General features: G+C 39.6%; 1 protein-coding gene across 3 annotated transcripts in view; it reads right to left on the bottom strand.

The window, feature by feature from the left end:
• Window positions 1-6,000, bottom strand: part of FARS2 (phenylalanyl-tRNA synthetase 2, mitochondrial) — a 524,099-nt gene that overhangs the window by 517,408 nt on the left and 691 nt on the right. The gene's annotated exons all lie outside the window — the stretch shown is intronic.

Here is a 6,000-nt window from a genome sequence, read left to right as displayed (position 1 = left end):
GCCTTGGCCTCCCAAAGTGCTGGTATTACAGGCGTGAGCCACTGCGCCCAGCCTGGACTGTTCTTTTCATGGCAAAGCTCCTAGAAGAGAGAAAACAAACTGTAAATAAATAATAGCTATCATTACAATAAGCTGTAGCTAGTTTGATTAACGAATCCTTCTAATATATCCAGACAATATGAAAGCATTATTCCTAAAATACTGGTCCCTCATAAGCAGCAAGAAAGAAAGAATGAAAGTGATCTGTAACAGATTACAACAAATGACACTGTCAAAGAATTCTCATGTTGGTCGGGGTTTGTAGTATGAAAAGACGGTTTCTTTCCTTTACAGTGAAAGGAAGTAATGTGTATTTTAAAAAAAAAAAAAAAAACCTCTAGAAATAACTGACATTTGATATTCTTTACACAAAATAAATTGTCAATTTTATTGTGACTGCCCACAAATACGGGAACCCTTAGCCTCCAATCAATGAAGCTAGAGTGTCTAGTTACAACATATCATAGCTTTCAAGATTTCTCAAAACAGAGAACAGATTTTCATAAGTATATCTGAAAAGAGCTTCTACAGAAATGCGAGTCTCAGAAAGTCCCCCAAGAGGAAATGTCTCACACACACACATAAATAGACAACCTAAAAAAGCACTAAGCCTTTTCAAAGAAATGTTAATGGAATAAAATGTAAATTTATCTTAAATAACTAAAAAGCTAGTATAAAATCAACACTTGAGATTCCCAGAATATTTATAATATTTCCAATACAAACTGGTTAGCTTTACAAATAAGTGAGAATCCAACTAAATTAAAATTCAAATCTGACTAAAATTTACCCATGTTATCCAAGAAAAATCAAAAAACTTCAAATTCCTGAATGAAGCCAGTGCTTTATCTGTGAAGCAGTGTTGCATCATGGCTAGACAGATCACATCTCAGGCCAAGGCCCACCCTAGCTACTTTCCAGTTGTCTGATCCTGGCTAAATAAACTCTCAGCTTCATTTTTTTTTTCTTTATTTTATTTTATTTTATTGAGATGGGGTCTCACTATGTTTCCCAGGCTGGCCTCAAACTCCCAAGCTCAAGTGATCCTCCTGCCTTGGCCTTCCAGAGTGCTGGGATTACAGATGTGAGCCAACACACCTGGGCAGCTTCACTTATCTTAAATGGAGATCATAGCTCTTCCATCAGGTCATGGAAAGATTAACTCAAGTCCTATCAGGATTCAGCTCATCTCCTGCCTAAAACATAGGAAAGCCGATGTATTAACTTTCCATGGGATCTCCCTGTTCTCACCCTCATGCACTCTACAGCTCCGGCCAAAGCCTTCTGCAGGTTATGATTGTTTTTTCTTAGATCTCAATCAGGGTTTCTCCTTCATCCTTTCGAGGTAAAGCGCTACAGTAGCCATCTTACAACCACAGTCACACATTTAAATCCTTCCGTTCCTTTCAAGGCCCAGGAGAAACTTAAATCCTCTCAAGCCCAACACAAACACGGCCTCCTCCATGAAGCCCCCCAATTCCTTCAGGCCAATGTTTCTCAGCCCTGGCTACACCCAATCATGGAGGGAATTTTTTTAAAAATAAAACAAAATTCTCTGAAGCCTGGGCCTTAGCCATGCTGTTGGTCTGAGGTGTGGCCCAAGCATCAGGGAAGGAAGTGACCTCTCCTTGCACTGAGACCCCACAACGCTTCACCAGCCCTTTCCTTGCAGCACTTTGTACAGGATGGTGGAAAAGTTATTGCAGTTTTTACCATTAAAAGTAACGGTCAAAACCACAGCTACTTTTGCACCAACCTAATACCTCATTTTAATCATCTACAAATGCATTTAAACTATAAAGTTCTGGAAAACAGGATCAGTGTTTGATTTCTATATCGCCCTCAAGTTATCACAAGAACAGTAGCGTGAATTGCTAGGCTGCCAGCTATCTCTTGAATGCACAGGTAAATAAATAACATTTCAGTGCCCCTGGAATATAGGATTCAAATTCATGATTTGAAACAAAAGGTTATTGGTACCCGAGTAAATAAATAATCTCCATTTCAACAGCTCAGCTGTTAAGTTCTACTTATATGACTCAGTCAATGCATAAGGGAAAAAATAATTTATTCCAGAAAGAGAGACAAGATCACTAAAATAAAGCTAGTACAGGGCTAAACACTTCAGGGCTCCCTCCTTTCCCACCTCCTACCAGTCTAAAACACTTAAGAGTTCTCTAAATAGATCAAACAGCCTTCTTCCTCCATGCTTGGAATATACACTGCAATCTTCAACCACACTCCTCATCTGGCTCTTACTTCTCACTCTGGAAACACCTTCTACGATGGAAAGCCTTCCCTTAGGTGAAAGTCCTGGTTCAATATTCCTCTTCTGTATTCCTTTAGTGTTTGCTAATATTACTCATATCACAGCAACTGTGAAAAACGAATTATTGGCCAAGTGCCATGACTCACAATTAGAATCTGAGCTCTTTGGGAGACCACGACAGGAGAGGCACTGAGGAGTCTGAGACCACCCTGGACATCATAGTGAAATCTCATCTCTACCAAAAAAAAAAAAAAACTTAAAAATTTGTCAGGCACGGTGGCATGAGCCTATAGGCCTAGCTACTCAGGAAGCTGAGACAGGAAAATCACTTCAGCACGAGAGTTTGAAGTTACAACGAGATACGATCGCACCACTGCACTCCAGCTCAGTAAACAGAGCGAGGCCCTGTCTCTATAAAATAAATTATTGTTTGGCGTATCTAGTCACGTACAAGTTGCTTAGGGGTGGGGAGGCTCTCATTATTGTAACTATATCGTCTTATATAACATATGGTACTCACGGGCTGGGCGCGGTGGCTTGCGCCTGTAAGCCCCACACTTTGGGAAGCCCAGGCAGGTGGATCACCTGAGGTCAGGGGTTCAAGATAAGCCTGGACAACATGGTGAAACTCCATCTCTACTGAAAATACGAAAAATTAGCTGGGCAAGATTGCACTATTGCACTCTAGCCTGAGCAACAAGAGTGACACTCTGTCTCAAAGAAAAGAAAAGAAAAGAAAAGAAAAGAAAACCATAACCTATAGTACTCAGGAAGTGTTCAATAAATGCTGAAGGAATGAATGAATGAGGAAAAAGGCTTCAGTTTGTTCATCTGTACAAACGAATGAGTTGATATCTAAGGTCTTTCCCCTTCATGTTCTATTCAAATGAAGGATCAATGTATAATACTTGGATTCATGTGTGGTGTAGAATAGAATAATTTTTTTCTTTTTTTTTTTTGGTAGACAGGGTCTCACTCTATTGCCCAGGCTACAATGTAGTAGTGTGATCATGGCACAATGCAGCCTCAACCTCCAGGGCTCAAGCAATCCTCCCACCTCAGCCTCCCAAGTAGCTGGGACTACAGGCACATGCCACCACACCCAGCTAATTTTTGTATTTTTTGTGTAGAGATGAGGTTTCGTTATGATGTAGTTTTTGTATAGATGGGGTTTTGCCACATTGCCCAGGCTGGTCTCAAACTCCTGGGCTCAAGCAATCCATTTACCTCAGCCTCCCAAAGTGCTGGGATTACAGGTGTGAGCCACCATGCCCAGCTGAATAATTTCTAAATAATATCATAAATTACTACTACTATACAAATTGTTGTTACACTGTTTATTATGATTAGAGAAATTTATCTTCACAAAGCATTAAGTGGTCATTGACAACCCTAATTTTAATAGAGGGTAATAAATGATCTGACATAAAGAACTACAGGTAGTCGGTAACTTTCAATAGACGAATACTAAAGAAATTTTTATGTTTTGATGCCTAAATGGTACCTCCTACTTTACAGATATTCGTTAAGAAAAATTTCAACCCAGAATAGAATGCATATTAAAGGCCATATGTGTAAGGTCCATTCTTCAGCTTCTGGCCCAATTCTACTTACAATCTCAAATAGAGGTTTTTTTGTTTTGTTTTGTTTACGTAATCTCCGCAGTGAAGATGTGCAAAAGTGAGATGTAGCTTCGGAATGATTATTTTCTTTTAGTTTCTCCAGGCAATGATGTCCAACACATTGGTAAACCATTTTAAATAAAATAATGAGGTATTTTTGTGAAGACTTGGCTCAGAATTAACTGGGAAGCTATAGGGACATGGATGCAGCTGGAAACCATCATTCTTAGCAAACTATCACAAGAAGAGAAAACCAAACACTGCATGTTCTCACTCATAGGTGGGAACTGAACAATGAGTTCACTTGGACTCGGGAAGGGGAACATCACAACACTGGGGCCTATCATGGGGAGGGGGGAGGGGGGAGGGATTGCATTGGGGAGTTATACCTGATATAAATGAAGCTATCACTTTCCTAACTGCAACCATTGCTCGTATTAACGGAGGACTAAGCTACCCAAACTATTTAAACTATACATATTTATTTGGAAAAGTTTTATTTGATTACAATAAAATTGAGTCATTTAGATATACCATATACATTAATGATTAAATTCCTTGATAATTAGGTAGAAACAATTGTATATAGTAATTATTTCAACTTTACTGTCAAAAGCAAAATATAAATAATGTAATCCTTACTATTTTTAAACAAGCCAAAATAATCTTCAAGTTTTTCCTTTTCACTCTGATAGCATTCTCTATCAGCAACTTGCATTAATGTTGCAGCTTTGAGGTGCCGCATATCATTTCATATCACCAGCACGCAACAGTGTATCAAGAGAAATCAGCTCTGAATCTTACTCTGTAACAATGTGCAATTGCCTTGGTCTTGGATCCTTTAAGAAATACCAAACGGAAAACTCAAGAAAGTCTTTTCAATAAACCCAAGGCTAGATTTACTCAACGCCTGACCAACCAGGAGGTAATAGAAGTTTTGCTATCCTGTTTTAAAAAAAAACAAAAACAAAATCACAGACATGAGATTGTCAAGAAGTCAGGGAGGAGACTTAAAGGTATCTTAATAAAAGTATTTTCTCTTCAGTGCCTTTTAAAAAATGTCACTGCATCAGGATTAATAAGAATATCTGGATGCAAGGACACCAGGTTGCAAGTACACTAAAGAATGGTAAGGTCAGAGTCGTGTTTCCTGCCTTTAAAGTTCCTGAAAATAGAGGCTAGGCCTGGTGGCTCACGCCTGTAATCCCAGCACTTTGAGAGGTTGAGGCGGGCGAATCACAAGGTCAGGAGTTCGAGACCAGTCTGACCAACATGGTGAAACCCCGTATCTACTAAAAATACAAAAATTAGCTCGGCAAGGTAGCACGCGCCTGTAATCCCAGCTATTCAGGAGGCTGAGGCAGGAGAATAGCTTGAACCCGGAGAATAGCTTGGGAAGCGGAGGTTGCAGTGAGTCCGGGATCCTACCACTGCACTCTAGCCCGGGCGACGGAGAGTGACTCCATCTCAAAAATAAATAAATAAATAAATAAAAGGGAAAAAAAAGTTCCTGAAAATATAAAGTTGCTTAGATATACTGCAGGTTTATCGTCTGAACACCAAATACACTAAAGCAGATGAGAACACAACCGTGACCAAGTGGTTGGGGGAAAGATGGATTTTAATGCAAAGTTGTTTTGTTTTTACGCATAAGGTACTCCTCGCTGTGCTCGAGTACGGAAAGGTGTGGTTCTTCCTAAGGTTGATTACATAAAGCCAGATTCCAAAAACAAGAAAAGTGCTTTGCAAACACAGTAACTAGAACTGGCTGAAGCTTCCAGCGTCCAGTCCCATGCTCAAAGATCAGAACAAGCAACTTTATCCACCACTTTAATAACATGATTCAAAAAAGTTGAAGTCTTCTGAAGAAAACCATAGTTGAAAACTTGCTCCGCTTCTTGGAGAACGCCTGAAGCCCTAACGGGCTCTAATTATTCTCCAAAGTCTACAGCCCAAGCTGCATTTTACGCATTTATTACATTACAAAACCACGGGGACTCTTCACTCAAAAGCAAAAACACATCCGGAAAGAGGAAAAAAATCCACGGCCAATGTAAGCCCCTAATCACA

The sequence above is a fragment of the Colobus angolensis genome, unplaced genomic scaffold (genome assembly GCF_000951035.1).
Source record: "Colobus angolensis palliatus isolate OR3802 unplaced genomic scaffold, Cang.pa_1.0 Scaffold6, whole genome shotgun sequence".
NCBI lineage: Eukaryota > Metazoa > Chordata > Mammalia > Primates > Cercopithecidae > Colobus > Colobus angolensis.
The sequence above is the reverse complement of the archived record's forward strand: the minus strand, read 5'-3'. Positions and strand labels throughout refer to the sequence as shown.